Here is a 21,043-nt window from a genome sequence, read left to right on the forward strand (position 1 = left end):
TCTGAAGAAAGGTAGAAGCAGAACAGAGCGCCATCCATTAAAACAGAACTATCTTAAATGATTTCCTGAAACTGACATAATCAAACAGTAGATTATTCCAGTAAAATGGTGGCAGGTAGGTGAATGACTTTCTGGCGCCTTTGGTCAGATGAACACTGGGAACTGTCAATAAGGCTTTATCCTTAGAATGTAGGTTGCTGACTGGAGAGTAAAGTAAGACCACTGCCCATTAAAGAATTATAGGTCAAACATCAGATTTAAAAATAAACCTTTTCTTGATAGGTAGCCAGTGCAAGCATCTCAATAAAGATTCAGATGCGGAGCCGGCAGGAAGATTGCAGACAAGCCAGACAATTTCAGACAAGCTGAGAAACCATATTTTGGACCACTTGCAGTTTTGCTAATAGATTCTCATTAGCAGCACCAAGCAAGGCATTGCCATAGTCCAATTAACTTATAGTCAGGGCCTGAACAAGAGTTTTCCTGGATGAGGATGGAAGAAAAGGGAAAGCCTTTTTCAGCAGATTCATTTTGTTAAAACAGCTGCGGCTGATGGCAGCAACTTGGTCTTGCATAGAAAAAGGATGGTCAATTTTTAAACCAAGGTTTTTAACTACCTGCTTAGGCATAGGTGCCGGGCTAAGATTGGATGGCCACCAGTCTGGAGTCCAAGTTTGCTGGGCTTTGTCAAATAGCATAATCTCTGTTTTGTCATTGTTCAATTGTAAAAATTAGTTGCCCTCTATTCTGCAATTGCCATCATGCCATTGGAGAACTGCTTCTTAATTACCTCCTAATTATTATCAAAGGAGATCCTCAGTTGCGTATCATCGGCATATGATATTATATCAAAATCAAAGATTCTAGCAATGGCAGCAAGAGCGGCTACATAGATGTTGAATAAGGTAGGGCTTAAACAGGAGCCCTACGGTACTCCCTTGTCAAATGACATGGTGTGAGACTGAAATGTGCCAAGCGAAATAGTCTGAGTTCTGTCATTCAAAAAGTCTTGGAACCATTGAAAGGCGATCCCAGAAAAACCTTGAATGAGACACAGTGTAAAAGGCAGCCAATAAATCTGATAGTACCAGCATAGTAGGGGTGCCTTTATGCATGGAAAGTCTTACAAAGCCTGTAACCATGACCAAGGCAGTCTCTGTGCTATGAGCGGCTCATAAACCCGACATACTTATAGGAAATTGCCACAAATTGAGAGATACCTGTCTTGTGGGGATGCCACAATCGCTACAGTACTTTCCAACTTGCCCTACCAGAATTGCCACCCTAAAGGAATTCACTGTTGGCACAATGGAGTACTGGGGCAAAGGGGATTTCGGAAGAGAAAAAATACAGCTGGTTTAGATGTATTCCTTAGTGGACTGCTTATTTTCTAGTCTTTCTTCAGTGGTAATCTGAAACAAAAGAATAGTATTTTACTAAACATCTGAATGTAACTTGGGAAATGATCTCACTTGACAGATTGCTATACCTGATGATTTACATGTATTTTCTCAGCTATCTCTTCTCTATGTATTATCGAATATGGCAATCTGCAAAACAAACATACCTTGCAATGTGTAAACATAATTAAATGCACTCAAATTGTCAATATGTGTTTTTTACACCCACCTCTAGGCCAAGGATGCAAGAGAAAAAAGAAAGGTTCATAACACAAACACCATTAAACAAATAATTCCCTTATTACACCAAAACTATAAATAAACCTCTTAAAATGTAAGTCCATTCAGTGTCCTTCCAAATGCCATGATTTATGGCTTGCAATTCTTTGAAAATTAATCTACAATTTAACAAAGTTCATCTACTGTCTTTTTCTATACCTCCTAAGACTAAACTCCAAACTAAATAATGTTCACAAAACAAATGTGCACTTGCAGTTCCTTATGCAGCTTAATTATACAGAAAATTAAGTTTTACAGTGTCATGAATGGTGTGTCCAACTTCATTCACAAAAGTTGTCAGTGTCATTAATTTATGATGCGTGCATGACATTGTAAGAGAACCTTTGTAGAAAAATGGTAACATCTGATCTTGATTAAAACATATCAGTTATAGTTAAAGGGTAAGCTCTTTCTGGAATTCCCTTGACTTTTGAAGTTGTCTCTGGCTCCTTTGCTGCTAAACATCCATACACATGACAAGTTTTCTCACTGGGATATCTTCACTGCTAAATTGTTGGTTCTGTTTGGGACTAATGTCTCAGTTTGTGCAGGTCTACTGCACTAAGAATTTGCAAAAGGGATTGATAGAAGCCCATTAGTTGGAGATAAAAGGGGCCTAAAAAAGCACTTAATGAGACTCACCTTACTGTATTTTCAGGGATGCACCTGATAGTGTAAGGAGTGTATATTTTGTATTGTGAAGAAAGAACATGATTGGGCGGCTCTTTATTGAAACTCTTGTTTTTTCATTGGCTTTTCTAATTTCTGGGACCACTTTTTTGTTCATCTTTTGTCCTTTAAGCTGACCCTGAAAGCTGGTGTTGACCAGCTTTTGGGATTCCACCAGTAACAGCAATTGACTACAAGACAAATAAGGATCTGTGGAATCTGGTGGTACTTTATCATGCTGACCTGCTGAACTAGAGCTTCTCTCTGTGTTATTCTCAATGCAGTGTGTGTATATTCCCCAGTAGACTGTGTGCTGTTTCACATGATCCCCACCTTAATTTTTCTAAAAAGGAAATCACTAAATTGAGGATACCTCATGCACTCTTGATGTTTGCCAAATGTAAGGCTATCCTCACCAGGTCTGTTATCTCATTACCATTTAGAGATGCTTTGCTCATCGATCATGGATTGTGTTTACTGATTGTGTTGCATCTCAGAGTAGCACAAGTTGTCAACTGAGAGAGTAGCCTAGGTAAACAAGTTCCTGTGGATCCAAAAAAGTATTTTAGTTTCCGTCTCTGGCACCCTCCTTTGTTTTCTTCTGCTGCCTCTACCTAAAACTTCCTGGATCCAACAATCAACCCTAAGTAGTGATTGGAATAATAACACAAGTACTTCTTTGATAAGCTAATATATTGAGGATTATATTTGCTGAAGCGGAAAACTGTGGTGAGCTTTAGGGCTTCTCCCATCTCTCACCTTCTTTTGTCCCAAGTTACTGACAGTCACAAAAGGAGTTTCGTGTGAAATTATGGTGAGCTGTAGTGGATACTTACTCCTCGTCCTCTCACTGAACTATGCCTAGGTCAGAACCATACACACATCTTAAGAATACCTCTCTGTGCAGTGGTAAATGGTCTTTCAGTAGCATTTGTAAGACCTGTGGTTTAGAGAGTGAAAGGATAGTATGGCTTGTTTGAGTTCTGACCTTTGGCCTAGCACCCAGAATGTGGTCGATTGCATTTGGCAGCTGCCTTTGCTGTTACCAGCTCCATGCTCTCTGGCTGCCCAGCACACAGAAGACATCTCTCTAGGGAAGTTGTCTCACTCACCGGCACACGGAACATTACTTACCGTGTGTTTCTTAAAATACATTAAAATGAATTAGGAGTCATATAACCAACACCAAAATACTTGGTTCAGGTCTATATACATATGCAAATTGTGTGCACACGTTTTGTCAAACTTCTCATAAAACGAAATACAAATGTACAATTACAATAGAAAATGTGTGGTACAAAAAGATAAAAGTGGAAAACTCGGCATTTGGAAGATATAATTCTACCATAAATGTCACCAGGCTCCTAATGTTCTCGTGTTGAGTCTCTGCCATCTTAGTTCCATTGCAGATCACCCTCAGATGGCCCAAGAGGGCACAGCAGATGGCAAGGGTGTTCAGGTGAGTATGGCGAGCTGCTTGTTTTGGTTTTCAAGGTACCTCATGGGTCTTTAATTGGTACAAGGGATGCTGCCTACCCAAAACTCCAAGGACCCCAGCATCTTGAGCAGTGTCCATTAGAAGGACCTAAGTCACTTTCTAGGCAGAGAACTGTGCAATGGCCCTTCTTGGGAACAGCACTCCATTCTTCTCCACGTACATATGTGCCCAGTGAAGATGTGCACATAAATGCAAGGCTGATTCTGCCTCTACCAATGCCTGAAGTCAGTAGACAATATACATACTGGGAACGTCAGAACGGGTGGGAGACTAGGAATGTTTCATAGTATTTTGCCACTCAAGGGTTTCAGACAACCCCTGGTGACTTGGAGATTCGTCACAGCTGAACTGGGGAGAACAGATGGACTTCAGGGGACTGTATCTTAAAAATTGTTGATTTGTTTCTATTGTTCATATAGTACTGGAACTGCACCAGCTTCAAACATGCCACTTTTAGACAAAATACTTATGTGGTCAGGGTCGAGTGATCCCTCTAGAATGGTTGGTGCTGTTAAAGTCTACCTGTACATTTTTGGATCCCAATTTATCTTAATATCCAAACAGCGGGTGAAGACATGCTTTGTATCTGGGTTATTATAGGCTTCAGACTGGTTTTGTGAACTAAGTCAAGGATCCTGAAGAAAGGGATCCTGGAGCAATCAAAAACAACCTTGAAGTATCTGTCTCAGAGTTCAGGACAATCACTGACAGTGGTTGTAGAAAATCATTGGTGTCTTTGTACATCCCCAAAGCTGACCTAGAGGGCCGGGGGATTCAAACCCCAGGCCACTATCTAGCAGGAGCAGCAAGGTGGAGGGCCATGCCAGGCGATGGATTTCTCCTGAACTGTGAAAACAAAGGTTTTGCATTGGTATTGTAGTGAACATTTCCACCAAACACAGTTCTGCCCTCAAAGACTGGACCTTCTGCAGATCTCTTGTCATAGCTGAAGTACTCTCAGATCCAGTAGATCTATTTCCTCACTGTTGCTTGCCCCTCGCTTATGTCTCAGGAACATTTGCAGGTGGTACTGCACTTGATACTGGCTACTCATGCTGGCGGTGCCTAGCTCACTTCACACACCTCTATATCACAAGACAGGCAGGCTATCCGCCAGGCAGAGCCTTACCCAGCTCAAGAGAGATAGCTCAAAGAGTATGAGGAGCACCAATACATGTTCCAGGAGGGCAGGTAGCATGCTTCTAGATGTACAAGGCTTGGGTGTTCTGTATATATTGTGCTTTGAAGGGAAATTTGTAGGAGCCCAGCTCCGATCAGTGACTGCACAAGTCGAAAGTCTCTTGTGGACTCCAATCAAGAAAAAAGTTAGATTTTCGGCTTTTTGGTGCTCTGGAAAGCCAGAAACAGTTTCACGAAGAAGTGAATGCTTATATCAGGCATGATTGCACAACAGCCTATTCATTCATTAAACAGGATGTGGGTCTGAAAAACAACAGTAATAGGAAAAAATAGCTCTTCCTGGCATATGACAACACCCAAAATACTGCAGTGACCATCCTGAAAGGAACAGTAGCAACTAACCACAATTCGGGATCTATTTACTATCAAAAACAAACAAGAGAGGGCTAATACATCGGGAGTGTTTAAGAGGAAGTTGGTCCTGTGTACGTTACTCCCATCAAACTTCAAAAAGCCAAAAGGTACACAGTTCCAGACAATGAATTCTATACAGATTCAGTGGATAGAAAATGGATCCTATGAGTCTGCTTTCTTTAGAACAAGAGCCCTCACTCACCAATTGGTGACATGCTTCATCATTGGGTTTTTGCTCCTCGTCAGGCTGGCACTGCAATGCCTGATGGGCCCCTCACGGGGGCTCGTTGTCAGAGATCTTTTGGATATCGAAATGCCGGTTGTTGAGTGCTGGAATATGGGATTGGTATCTGGGTGTGTGAAAGTAAAAATGGCTAGAGGTCTGCAAAATTTATTTTTAATCAAAATCAGACCCATGTCATGATTAAAAAACCATAATGCGGGGAAGGATTAGTAGTAATGTCTAATCCACCCTCAAAGGAAAAAAATTAAAGTTAAGTCTACAGTCCCTAGATTCAGGGAATGTTGAGAGTGTCAGTACAGAAATCCCTATACTGCTACTACAAAGGTCAACATGTTTCTCGCAAGTAAAGTCATTTAAGATCAGTGCGATTCGTCAGGACCCGAACTTACCTAATCCACATGTTATAACCTAATTGGTAATCAACTCATTTCACAGGAACCCTCCTTGTATTAAAGGATGGGCCCCATCGGGATGGCGGCGAGCATCAGTGGTCCGAACTGGTATAATTAACCCGCTCTCCAGATCCACTAGGTGGTTAGCACCTACCCCTGCTCCTCGTTCCCGGGAAAGTTGATTACCAAATAGGTTTTTAGGACTTTACTTGCGAGAAACATGTTGACCTTTGTAGTAGCAGTATAGGGATTTCTGTACTGACACTCTCAACATTCCCTGAATCTAGGGACTGTAGACCTAACTTGAATTTTTGTCCTTTGAGGGTGGATTAGACATTACTACTAATCCTTCCCCTCATTAGGGTTTTTAATCATGACAGGGGTTTGATTTTGATTAAAAATAAATTTTGCAGACCTCTGGCCATTTTTACTTTCACACACCCATATACCAATCCCATATTCCAGCACTCAACAACCGGCATTTCTATATCCAAAAGATCTCTGGCAAAGAGCACCCGTGAGGGGCCGGTCAGGCATGGCAGTGCCGGCCTGACGAGGAGCAAAAGCCAGATGATGAAGCATGTCACCAATTGGTGAGTGAGGGCTCTTGTTCTAAAGAAAGCAGACTCACAGAATCCATTTTCTATCTATTTACTATCCCTCGTATCGACCTAAGAGTATTTATGGTGCACACTTATCGAGGATAAAATATCAAAAAGAAATATTGACAGGCATGTCTAAAGTTTCTAGCCCTATTTCCACATATATGTACCTACACCATGTGCTACATATATCTTAAAGGTACACAGATGTGGCGTTATCAATAGCCCATTCCTGTTGCCTTCGAAGCAGCCAACCAATAGAACAGATTTCTGAATGCCAACGTATGATTTTGTTGACTCAGCCCTCCAAGCCCTCCGAGCCCTTGCACCCTTTTATGTTTGTTTATTGTGAAATGTCTCCCATTCTGCTTAGATGAGAAATATTTATCACTCTGCGTCCTGGCATATTTTGCCTCACCAAAGTTGGATTTCAGGACACCATTGAGTTAGTTAGTGGTTTACTACAGCCATCAGGGCATTGCGTACGTAGGGCAATAGTTACAATGGTGTGTGTGCACCAGAAGTACATTATTTGCCCTGAAAGGTTTCAACCGCCGACTTTAAAGATTCTTTGTAGTGCATTGGGAGGTAACTCCAAACTCTGTTTGTACCCAAAGCCCTATTCTGGGTGTGCTACATAACCACACTGCTGAGGATTTTCCTCACACAAATTATTTGCTGTATTACCTGGACGGGATAATGTGGGCAACATAAGTCATACATCAATGAGGAAAAACTGTGACACTGAATCCAAATGTTATTTATCATTTCGATGTGGAAAGGTAGGAACGGTATAGTACAATAGCTCTGGCTTAAAGTAGCAAAGGGCTGTAGCAGATTTACACAAGTGAGTGCTTAGTTTGAGCCGGTGGTTGCAAGTGGAGCCTATTGGCGCTTTTTTTGGGATCCAGAACTTATTTTTCCTTCATTAGACATTGGACTAGATTAAGAGATAGAGGCCCTCATTCTGACCTTGGCGGGCGGCGGAGGCCGCCCGCCAAAGTCCCGCCGTCAGGTTACCGTTCCGCGGTCGAAAGACCGCGGCGGTAATTCTGACATTCCCGCTGGGCTGGCGGGCGGCCGCCTTCAGGCCGCCCGCCAGCCCAGCGGGAAAGAGGCTTCCACGATGAAGCCGGCTCGGAATCGAGCCGGCGGAGTGGAAGCTGTGCGACGGGTGCAGTTGCACCCGTCGCGTTTTTCACTGTCTGCCAAGCAGACAGTGAAATACTTGTAGGGGCCCTCTTACGGGGGCCCCTGCAATGCCCATGCCAGTGGCATGGGCACTGCAGACCCCCCCTACCGCCATCCGGTTCCCGGCGGTCGGACCGCCGGGATCTGGATGGCGGTAGGGGGGGTCGGAATCCCCTCGGCGGCGCAGCAAGCTGCGCCGCCTTGGAGGATTCAATGGGGCGGCGGTACACTGGCGGGAGACCGCCAGTGTTGCCGGTCCGACCGCGGCTTTACCGCCGCGGTCGGAATCCCCATTGGAGCACCGCCGGCCTGTCGGCGGTGCTCCCGCGGTCCTCCGCCAGGGTCAGAATGACCGCCAGAATGTCAAAAAAAGGGGGAAAAGAAAACAAGATTAACCGAAAATCAGAGATGAAAAAGCACTGAGGAGACGATGACAAACCACCTGGGCTAGTGAGGTTACTGTCAGGAAGTGTCTGGTGGTGGATGTAAGAGGCACGTGGCATAAGCAAGACTGGGCAGCCTTGATTTGTGGCAATTCCAACATTCGTCATCATCAGCCGCGGCTTTGAGAAACAGTTTGGACATCAGCTCTTATTTTACAAAATAGGCATAAGCATCGGGGTAATTCTAGTGTTTGGTAATGTCGGTCACCTTATCGCGGGGACCGATAATTTGAAAGACCTACAACCCACCGGTCAAGGTTCGCGTTTGCTCAATTAACAGCAGGCTGCAGCCAGCTCATATCTGGAAATCACAACCCTCCACCAACCAGTAGACAGTTCTTCTTTAAGAACTAAAGTTCTGATTTGCTAAAAAAAAGTTTTGCTGGCAAAGAAACAATTGAAAACATATTGAGAGATATGCAGCGTTGAGTGGGAGCGCAGATGACAAGCAAATTATCGGAAACGGTTTGCTTAAAAAGTGATTTATTTTCCATTCTTTTCAGGATGCAATTCTAAAATAAACAGTGCATTTGCATTTTGAGATGGTTCTGATGTTTCGCCGGTAACCTTTCTCTTAAATTGCCCGATTTGGTTCACAGAAATAGGCCTGTTGGAACCCGACAATCCGTCTTGTTAATGAAAGTTACAAGTCCATTTAGACAGCGGCATGTGCTTGGCAGATTCGCATGCGTGGTGCTCTTTCTGCTAATGCATTATGGAAAAGGTTAATACAACGTGAATTGTGTTGTGCTGGTGAAAATGGTGTCATTAGAAAAAAGCTATTCTTGCAAAATGTGGCAATAGGATACAGGAGATGAATTCACAGCAGCGGCACTCGCAGACCGAACACTTGTTACATCTTGAAACTTACAAAAGCACTCAAGACTTTGTTTTTACATAATTCCTATATTTTAGGGCTTGTTTGTACATGCCGTAGTGTGCAAATCAGAGGAAACTTCAAAACAAATTTCGGTTTCTGAGAGGAGAAACAGACAGTGAGACAGAAAGAGGAATAATACTTTTTCACATCGTCCTAGTCTGCAGTTGGTAAACATTTTGAAGTCTTCAATATTTGTATAGACCTATGGGCTGCATGTCAGCTCCTGGTGGATAAGATAGCTTGGTGAGTCAAGTGGTGGCTGCTATGGTCTTCTGCAGTTCCCATACTAAAACACTGCCAAGGCTAACTCATGGCCTGATTTACACTTGGGAGTATGGATATTTCTTCATCAGGGCGATGGAGTAAAATACTTCATCGCCCTCATTCTCCAAATTCAGAGTTGTACACAGGCACAGCAGACAACTCCAGTGATTGGCAGGAACCACGGGCCCCAGTGTTGCTGTCAACGAGTTAAAAGTTTGACAGATGGCTCCGTTAAACATGACCGCTGCCGTCAAACCTAACTTTTTGTTTCTTCAAAAACAGAATCCCAAAGCCAGATGTTGTAAAAAAAAAAAAAAAAAAACTAACGTCCTCTACACCATGGGAGCTTCAACTTACTCAGAGTGGGGGTCTTTTTTAAATGTTTAGTTTCCCATTCTTTCATGCTTTCCACGGCAGTAAGGGAGGGTAAAATCTAGCCATTCAACTGTCCACTCTAAATCGGGTGGATGGTCAAAACGACCAAACCTCTGACAGCCCTTGCTCCATAGGATCATTAGAGGATTATGTCAGTGATGGAGACAGGGTAGAATATAAATCAAGCAGGTGGACCTTCAGTTTGGTGGAGAGGGTACTCTGTGGCCAAACTCTAAATCAACCGCTCAGTCTTTAATATTGTGAGGTTTGATTGAGTGAGTTCCACTGATAACTGTGGTGGTGGTGATTTACAGTACTATAAAAATGGTAATAGGTGGGGGCAAATTCAAATAAAAAATGGCATTGTTACAAATAGAGTTGAATGTGGACAAAGTCTGTTGGTTTTCCATTTAGGTGAAAAATGTCACACATTTTTAACAAAAATATGGTGTATTTTAATAACAATATTGTTACTTCCCGCCTATCAAAGCATTGTAAAATGCTGGTTATGTAATGATGTTTTAGGCCCTCATTGTGCTTTGTTTCCCCTGGCAGTCCCCTTTTAAGGCCTGGCATCATGGCATGTGCGTTTTGATGCATTCGCAAATGTACTTCAAAAAAGGCTGCACGCTGTAAGAAATCCCAAATTGGAAAATTTAACTTGAAAAATATGTCCTGTTTCTTTCCCTCTTTGAAAACAAAGGTAAGATAAAACTATTCAACATTATATAGAGCTATGTTTAGAGTAAACTTGGTAATCAGATACTGTATTTAATTGCAGCAATTGGGCACACAACTTCTGTATGTATAAGGTATTTGTATAGCACAAACCTAACCAAAAGGCAATTCTGTCATCGCCTAGAAATCCACACCAAATCCTATAATGTGGGTATGCTGATGAAACAATCGCTAAATTATTTTTCAATGGCCCCTTCCTGTAATGGCTAAGCCTGAGCAAAATTTATTTACACATGTAGAAGTCGTGGACTTTTAGGAATTTTGGCAAGTAAAATTAAAAAAATTACACCATTATGCCACTTTGCTTAATTATGCAGCATTTGTGGTAAAACGCACCATTCATTTTAATTTGGTTGCTGTTTGTATTGCTTTTGCTTTTTTTGCACTGTATTGTGCCACAAAATGCATCATCTTATCAAATATTGACACAAAGATGTATTCCAGATTAAACTATAGTGCAAAATGGCAGATTTGCATTTCAGGTAATTACGTGGAATTTCGCTGCATTTTGGCAAAATGTTGCATAATTATACAACACCAAATCACACGCATTTTTCACACTCCTAGTGTCAGAACTCCTTTGAAAGGGCCATGGGGCAACTGGTCCAAGTACCCCTTCTGCACTTGACTATTATTGGTAGCTGTGGATTTGCAGTCAAAGGCTTCCTCAGGGAGTGTAGATACAGGTAAGTTAACACGACTCATAACTCAAAGTGCACACAGTACGAACAATAAATCAGTGCCCAGACAAATATTTACTTTTCTAAGAAAAAGAAGTAATTTATTTCTAACTCTACACATTCAGAGGAATAAGGACATTCATGAGCAATAACACAATCCCTTTGAGGTCAGTGCTCTAGTATTAGTCAGGCACATCCCTGTCCTACCCTTTCAATGATAATGTGGTTGGGGTTAATTTCCATTCACGGGTGGCTGCATCCAGGGAATTTTCACTAATAGGAAATAGTCAAGTGTTCCCGTTTTACTCTTAGGAATTAGTCTGAAGTGTTTATGGTGTCGTAGCACTAACCACAAGAAAAATAGAGAGGAGGAGGTGAAGACAGTCACTCATCCTCCTAGGACATCCTAAATATCACAACCAAGTGTAACTTTCATAGGTAGAAAAACCCACTCCAGTTTCTCTTACCTCCTGATAGCCAGGAGTAACCACCACTGAGATGCGTTGCAGGGTCCCAGTCCAGGTATCCTTATCCAATAAAGGTCTTTACTTATGGAAGAGGAAGCCTCACACACGTAATAGTGTCATGCTTCATCATCGGTCACTGCTCCCCACCATGGTAGGATAATGCCACCAGGGAGGACTTGACTTCCTGATGGATTCAGAGCAAGATTGAGGAAAGAAGACACCATTGCTATGCAAAGCCACCCATGTTGCAGCTCATCTATGCGCACGCATATTCAGAGCTTCACTTGGATAATCGGGGCAAACCAGTAATTCTAAATGGAAGTCATACTGCCTTTATGCAAAAGGTTATTACAAGCAGGGGGTCACGTTACTCCACTGCACTAGGCACCAGCACCAAGACTATATTAGACCCTTACATAGCAAGTGGATGTGTGCGGGTCCCATATTATCTGTTTGCACACATATTCAAAGCAAGTGTTGTAGCCCCTTCTGCAGTGAATTCTAAGGGGCTCACCAGCCCAATGCATGTCTTACCTGCTCCTGAAGCACAGAAGCGTTTGGGGATACAGCGGGTGCTCTGAGCACAGGCACTTGCAAGTTCAGATCCTGTTCGGAGAAGTTGGGCTGCTTGCAGCACATGTGGCAACATCCGGCAGGCACCGACTCTCTCTCCTAAGTGGTGCAGCCAGTTCTCCACAGGGATCAGAGCAGCTTCCAACTCATAAAGACACAGTAAGTCAATTTCCCCCCACCAGGAGGGAGGAGGGAATTCAATCCTTCAGCTCTTAAGTGGAGTCTAGCGAGGGTGTGAAGTCCTCCTCAGTGTCCTCTCAGCCCTCAGGGGTCAGTCAGGGTGGATCTCATTGGACAGGCTTAGACCGCGGGTCACAGTCTCACTTTAGTCCAAGGCAATGGCCTAAAATCCTTGGAAAGATAGTACTGGTAGCTCCTCATGGCAAACGGGGTTGCAGTGGTACAACCGGACACAAAGCAGACTTCTCCATGGCAGCCCCTCCTGGCACACATGGTTGATGCTAAGGAGTTCATGAGTCCTGGCACACTGGTCAGACATCTATTTTCATGGTGGCCCACTCTGGCACACAGGGTCACCACTGTGAGACAGCACAGACTTCATACTCTCTTCACAGCCCTCATTGCACTGCTCAGTCTATGGAGGCCCTCTCTGGCATATGAGGGTCACCGAAAACAATCCCTAATAAGTCTTTCCCTAGTGCATTGGTTTTTCCAACAGCTAAACAAGAGTAGGGTGAAGTGTTTGCTATCTTATTTCCTTCAGTCAAGATAGTCCAACCTAGGACCAAAAGGGCCATAACCATATCAGGTTTACAGTATACTCAGATAAGGCTAATGAACATACAATGAATCTAAATAGGGCTAATTTATATAGTCAGTGCTCATCTTGATAATCCTAAAATGGATCTCACAACCATAGTCTTAAATTGGACACCCTTGGGCATCTTGGAGGACAGAGTCTTCAGTGTTAGAACAAGAGCCCTGAAGGCTTGCCCTTGGCACTCATCTTATGCAGTGTGGCCTGGAGTAGGATTCAGTGCTGAAGACCTCACCCTCAATTTCATAGCTGGTTGCTCTAATGAGATCAAAACCTTTATAGCCCAACCAGTGCTGATGCAGGACAATGTTGGATCCTGCATTTGGGATGTACTTGAGAAACATGGAAGGCCCGTGACCCTGAACCATGTGTGTTTTGCGTTAGTATTCTAGGCAACAACAGGAGTTTTGACACACAATGGAGACAGAGCCTAATTTGTCAGTACAGCACCATACAATATACATTTTTGCGAAAAGCCAGCCAATCTTTGTCAAGAGGGAGCCTGAGGGAAAGAGCAAATGATGAATTCTTAACATTTATTTCCAGTCTATACTCCACTAAGTGCTTCTTTTCCCATGTTCTTTCTGGTGACCTGTCGAAAATGCAACATGCTACCCTCTCCTAACAGATGTGAGTCACACATCCCACGTGTATGCACACACATCGCTCAGCTTCTGGAGCCCCTAAACCCACCTTCTCTTTTGCCAAGAGTTTAACTCACTTGCCAGAGAGTCTCTTCACCTCTCTCTTTCGTGGCCCTTTTCTCAACTGAGTACTCTTTATGCCTTCTCTACAAAAGCTTGTGCTGTGAACTGTGGGGCTTGGAGAATAGGATCCCAAACTCCTGGCCACATGAAATAAAGCATTGAAATTGATTTTATAGAGACTTCTGGAGATGGCACAGAATATTCAGCTGGACTGTCCTGTGAGTTTTCGTTCAACTCCAGTATTTCATTGTTGTGGTCAAAACGCCACTATAGCTGGTCAGAATACGTAGAACTCAAAGGTGAAGATCACTGGCAGACTCAAGAAAACACCTCACTACTTAAAACCGTGGACTTTACAACAGGGCCAGCCTAGCAAGCAACCGAAGCCCCATCTAGGCAGTTGAGTCTGTAGGTTAACGGAAATATTTCAGGACATCAGGGGATTCTGAAAGCCCTCAGGGACTCGACAGCAGACACGAGTTCAGGACACGATTGGGCCTGTGCCAGTAGGTGTTACTATTTGGACGAATTGAGTTCACATCTTTTTGTTTTATATCGTTCCTAGAGAAGTTCAGAAAGGGCGCATCTTTGTTTCTATCGAGGATCTAAAGTGTCTGGTTGGTTCAGAATTGTTAATGGATGTTAATATGCATGAGACTGCTTGTCAAGGTTAAAGAATGTATGCATGAGAAGAGTTGTCACGGTTGAATGTATGCACGAGACTGTCAGGGTTGAAGTATGGATGCATCAGATTGTCAGCATGTATGCACGGTCTGCTTGCCAAGGGTGAAGAATGCATGCACTAGATTGCTTGTCAGAGTTGAAGTATGTATGCACGAGGCTGCTTGCCAAGTTTGAATAGTGCATGCATGAGACTGTTAGGCTTTAAGTATGTTTGCACGAGACTGCTTGTCAGAGTTTATGTACGAATGCACGAGACTGTTGGAGATGAAGTATGATTGCACGAGACTGCTTGTCAAGGGTGAAGTATGTATGCATGAGACTGCTTGTCAGGCATGAAGTATGTGTGAATGAGATTGTCAGGATTGACGTATGTATGCACAATGCTGATGGCCAGGGTTGAAGTATGTATGCTCAAGACTGCTTGTGAGAGTTGAAGAATGTATGCACGAGACTGCTTGTCAGAGTTGAAGTATGCATGCATGAGGCTGCTTGTCTGGATTGAGGCGGGAGATCACCCTTTCAATACATGCGTTTGTTCGTCTACATTTCTGAGTTTATGTTACTTTATCTCATTTTGTCTAGATGCCCCTACGCCTACCATGAATGTCAATTCACCAGTGCCAGAGCTAGCTCAAGTGACATCACACGCCATTTGACCTTTACTTTCTCTCACACAGACATGTCTACTTATTCACACACATTCACACATACGCGCACTCACTCTCAAATAAGCCCACTCTCGGCCGCAATCGCCCACACAATATGGATTTAAAAACATATTTTTCTAATGTCAGCTGCCGGGGGTCATATTCCAGCTAAATGTACTCCATTCTTTATTACACAACTAGCAAATAAAATAGCAATATTATTAACTATTAGTGGAATAAAACAATTGACAAAAACAGCAAAGTGGAGCCCAAACCAACGTCTGTGTGTCAATCTGGTCCTGACACAGCTTTAGCCAACTCTGAGGCCAGGGGTCACAAAGGTTGAGCCGAGGGTAGCAAAAGGCAAACCCACAACACCTTTACCCTAGCGACCCCTAAACGATGTCCTTCTCTCTACCACAAAATATGTCACTTTCCCTCCCTCTCCTAACCAGATCTCTCCAGCCCTATGTCACCTCATCCATCAGTCAATCCACATCAGGCACGATTATTTTTGTTAAGGTCCTTTAAATAGACCATCAGTGCTTAGATAGAATATTGTGAGATCTGGTTATTCACCTTAGAGACGCTAGCCTATCTCGCATAGTCCTTCCCTCAGCTTTACCCTCACAAACAGGTTTGACTTGCACCCAGTGTGTCCGTCTGTCCCATTACCTACTACAAAGTAAACAAATTATCTGGTTGTAGTGATCTGTGATCTCAGCTATAGAGGTTTGAGCAACTCTTCCTTCTCAATGTAAATCTCCTAGTAGCAAAACTCTGCAATAAGGAATTGTGTGCTTACTCACTCTTACTGCACATTTCCTTTGGGTACTTCACTGGTATTCCTCTTATGAATTCCAGCATTTTTTACCTAGAAGTCTTGTTTTTAGTTAAATCTCTCTTTTAAGGCAAAGTGCAGTTTCAGGATTTCTTTAGGCAAGTTATCTATTTTCTTACATAGCTCTATCAACAGTTTCATCTGCTCATACAGCCATGACCTGTATATTTTATGTTATGCTATGTGTTTTTCTAAAGTACACTATCACCCTAGCGGGTATCATGGTGCTAAGCAGGTGAGTGTGGCTAGCCCTGCCTATAGTAGGTTGGTTAATTGAAAAGCCAGGTCTTCAGCTTCATGCAGGATTCAAGATGAGAGGAAGAGGATCTGATGTGGAAGCGGAGGTCGTGCCACACTTTAGAAGTGAAGAAAAACACACAGATTTTTCTGATCTGGTTCAATGTATGTGTGGGAGGCATGTGAGTCCAATTCCTGTGGAACAGAGGTGCCTGGGTGGTTGGTGGAGACAAATCTGACTGTCAGGTAGGTGGGGTCTAAGTTGTGTAGTTCCTTGAACGTGTGTGTGAGGACTCAGAGTTTGAAATGAGCACATTTGTGTATTGGGGGTCAATGGAGCTCCCCAAGGTGTGCTGTGATTTGAGCTCCGTGTGAGAGGTTGAGGATGAGTCTGGCTACCAACCACCAGTTTGAAGTCCACAGTGAGGTGTCATTGCTGAAAATCACTTCTGTCTTGTCCGTGTTGAGTTTGAGACAGTTGGCTTTCACCCAGTTAGCAACTTCATTCATGCAGGGATTGAATTTGACGTATGTATTGCTGGTCTTATTCATGAGGGAGAGTATGAGTTCCATATTGTCAGTGTGGGGGAGGATATTGATGTGTGTGTGGATGACATTGGCCAGTGGGATCATGTATACTTTCACGAGGGTGGGGCTGAGTGATGAACCTTGAGGCATTCCACAAATTAGTTTGCAGGTTTCCAAGGAGTAGGTGTCAGGCTGACAGCTGATGGTCTATCTATAAAGAATTAGCAGATCCAGCGGAAAGCAGGTCCTTGGAAGCCATTTTTGTGCAGGCACCAGAGGATGGGGTGAGACCATGTCAAATGGTGCAGAGAGCTCCAGAAAAATTAAGGGCTGCCCTATCTCCTCTTTCAAGAGTCTTGTGGATGTCATCTGTGGTTGCAATGAGTATTGCGTCTGTACTGTGGTTGGACCTGAATCCAGACTGTGTGGTGTAGAGGAGCTTGTGGTTGCAGAGAGGTTTGGTGAGGCTTCAGTTGATTAATTTCTCTAAGACATTTGCCAGGTATGGTAGGAGGGAGATGGGTCTGTAGTTGAAATGTGTGGCTGGTCAGTGTTTGTTTTTTTGAGGAGGGGCAGGACAGTGGCATGTTTTCATGTGGCTGGAAAAGCAGCTGAGTCGAAGAAGATATTGAAGATGGGTGTCAGTGCTTTTCTGATTGGTAGGAGTCCTTTGGTGAGGGCGTAGTGGGGGCAATGTTCAGATTGGGCCCTAGTGGATGGTCTTCATGGTAGCGATTTTGATGGTGGTGATGGCAGGCCACGAACCAGTGTTTATTCTTCGGCTTTGATGGGAAGAGAGTTGGGAAAATTACAGGGCAGGTTTAGGGTTGAAGATGCTGCATATGGAGGTGATTTTGTTACAGGAGACTTCTGAGAGCTTTTTGGGAGGTCTCAGGAGGATGTGAGTTTGTTGGAGGCAGCAGGTAGTGCAGTGAACTCTTTGATGATGGTGAAGATTTCTTTGCTGCTTCTTGCGTTGATGCAATCTACAACAATTGCGCATTCAGTGCTCTGTCTGGAAATACTCCTCCTATGTCAATAGCAACTGGTACTACTTTATTAAATTTACAGAGTGGTGAGCAAGCAAACTCCTAGGAACAGTTTAAAAACCTTTTTGTTGTCTATTCTACCCAGTGCTCTGCAGAGACCATGAGAAAAGATGTCCTGGCATAGCACAAAAAACATCTAAAAATCAAACAATAAGAGCCATTTCACAAAAACAGTAGTTAATCTGCACTCATAGTGGTATTTTTATGGTCGGTGGAGAATGACTACTTTTGCAGGTTGCAGATTTCTGAGCATGTTTCTCACAATGTCATGTCACATAATTGTTTACGAGTCGCGATTCCTAATGCACATAAGTTATTTCAGTACAATTATGTACTGGGAAATGGCAGCTATGCTTTGCAATTGCACATTATATTTCTTTTGATATTTTTTCTCCAGTGCAAGAAAAGATTTTTTCTTGTGGAGAAGTTCCATCCCATACATGCCAACAAAGTTAGAGGCGTCCCATTCCCCTTATCACTCTGGGAAGAGATTTGCATCAGACCTTTGCTAGCAAATCTCTAACCATTCCCAGAGCACGAAATACTCCGAGAGCAGTTTGTGAATGTGCAGAAGTTTATAGGTTTGTGAGCGCTCACAAACTCTCAAAGTAAATCACTCCTTAGTCTGCTAACTTGCTACTATGTAATTTATGCACTTGAGACATACAGTTACGCAGTAATAATTTCATTACCAACTGCTAGATATCGTTTTGCAGCTACGCGATGCGTGTAATGAAGCCATTTTCGGATATATATTTACATTTATAGCAAAATATAGGGCAACAAATAGGGCCTGTTGTTTAAATAATTTACTCTTATGTCACTAAATAAATGTGCAAACTTGTATTTCAAAATTGGTTTAGCTGGCAACTTGGTTAAAAGAAGATTTTCATGAAGGAGTCAAATAAAAAAAAAACTTTCAAGACTTTTGTTGAAGCATAAGTGGTAGCATCAACACAAATGTCTATAGACAGGTTTATCAGATGCCTCTTGGGATCCTCAAAAAAGCTTTTGTGGAAAACCTCTCTGGTTCGTGATCAAAGGCGCCCAATATAAGTAGAAAAATGTTCATTAAGGAAAGAGAAAGTTTGATGCCATCTAGAGGTTGGGCTGTGTTAGCTCTATCATTAAGAAACAGGTCAGGCCACCTTTTTTGGGTGAGCCGACCAGACAACATAAAATGGTTCTAAAAGACCTACTATGGGCTTACCAAGAATGTACAGGGATGCATAGCCCACCCACTGCTTACCGTTGGTTGGTTTTATTGTCACTCTCATTGGCCTATTTATTTTCCCATGGGTTTCCTTGTCCCAGCTTTTGTGCAGGAGTATCATTCTGGCTTGAGAGTCATTCCTAGACGCCTGACCATGCTAGTGGGCGTGATTAACTATCCTAGAGAGACTGACCCTGCATTTCTCTCCCGGATATGTTTGAAAAAACATTTTAGTTAGGGTTTTAACTTTTTAAAATCAAATGTAACAGTCAAGACACTATTGAATAACTGTATGTTTGAGGCTGAATTTCGTTATCATGTTAATTGGCCACTCAGGACGGTGGCTGGCTGTCTTTGAATAGATAGACGGATGGATGAATGGATACCTTTGGCTAGATAGATAGATAGATAGATAGATAGATAGATAGATAGATAGATAGATAGATAGATAGATAGATCCTTTGGGTCAGTTGCCTTCCTTTTTATTCTGTTTCCTCGTCATCTGTTCCATTTTGCCCTCTGCGGTGAGTCATTTCATTAACAATATTACATTCTCTCGTGATTACTCCTTCTTAGCTCGCCGATCGCGCATTAATATTTTGATGGACATTAATGCCAGGCCAGGCTGGAGACGGATTGTATGTTTTTCTGTTGTGCCCCGCACCCTTTTGATAGCGGACTTCAGGCTTTGACACTCCAGTTGTTTTTCTCTCAAGTGTATCTACTAATGTGCGTTTCCCTTCTCCGGCTCATGTTATTAAAGTGAAATAATGATGATGATGCTGGAATTTTAACTGCAGCAAAACAAACCCCAGCCACACAATGCACCCCGCTGCAAGCCTTATTATAATTAGGTTGTTCGGGGAGGGGTGAGAACTTGCTTGCTTTGGAGTAGGTCTGCCTGGTACCTGCCCACTTCTCCTGGCTGATGCCCGTGTGCTGGAGGTGAAGCAGTTATCAACCCTCTCTGCCCCGCTGCTTAACCCATTCGGTCACATTCAAGTAATTATTGTATGTAATGCGGGTATGTGCTACAGCTGGAGGTTATGGATATAGCCAAGGAAGAGTGAGGGCCAAGGGTGCAAAAGGGGTCTATGAAACGTCAGCACTGCCAGGTGGTGGCACAGCCTCTTATGCGTTGCACTCAGAGCCACGTGTTGTGAGAAGCTGTGCGAAGCACTTTTCTTAATGTAAATCATAGCACCTGGGGTGCTTTAGGACACAACCTCTCTTTTGGAGTAAACACATTTATACATATATTTACTGGTGAGCCCTCCATCCCAATATGGCTGGGGGTGAAATCCTTGGTATTACAACCGCGGCGGAAGCGCCGCAGTCGCTTTGCCGGGACTGGTGGTTTCCCGCCACTTTAGTTCTGGCAGGAGTAATCCTCCAGGGAAGCGCTGCTTGCAGCGCTGCCCAGGGGATTACGATCCCCCCTCCCACCAGCCTTTTCATGGCGGGTTGCACCGGCATGAAAAGGCTGGCGGAAAGGGAAGTCGCGGGCCCCTGGGGGCCACTGCAGCTTTTCACTGTCTGCTATGCAGACAGTGAAAAGCGCGACGGGTGCAACTGCACCCATCGCACAGCCGCAACACCGCCAGCTCCATTTGGAGCCGGCACCTGTGTTGAGGCCGAGATCCCCGCTGGGCCGGCGGGCGGAAACCAGGTTTCCGCCCGCCGGCCCAGCGGGGATCTCATAATGGCTGTGGCGTGAGTGTGGCCGCATTGGCGGCCGCCTGGCGGTCAGACCTTGGCGGGCGGCTTCAGCCGCTCGCCAAGGTCGTAATGACCACCATAGTCCCTTCCAGTCCATACCAGGTTGTGACCATCCTGCTTAGTATTACTGCCTCCTAAGAAAATAGCCTCCAGTCTCTCATCTCCCCCCACCCACCCTCAAGTTCCATGAAAGACGTTCCATGGGCCCCACACCTTCACCCATTTCTTGGGGCAGCCTCTACTTTGGTAAATTACCTGTTCCCCCTTTGACGCTAGTCTATATCTGATTACCACTCTGCAATACGTGGGGTTGGAGGGCACCACAGGCTTGGGCCATGTTTCGTTTGGCCACTCCTGCTACGTGCCACAGCCATATGCCATATGCGCTGAT

This window comes from Pleurodeles waltl, chromosome 3_2, assembly GCF_031143425.1.
Source record: "Pleurodeles waltl isolate 20211129_DDA chromosome 3_2, aPleWal1.hap1.20221129, whole genome shotgun sequence".
Lineage (NCBI taxonomy): Eukaryota > Metazoa > Chordata > Amphibia > Caudata > Salamandridae > Pleurodeles > Pleurodeles waltl.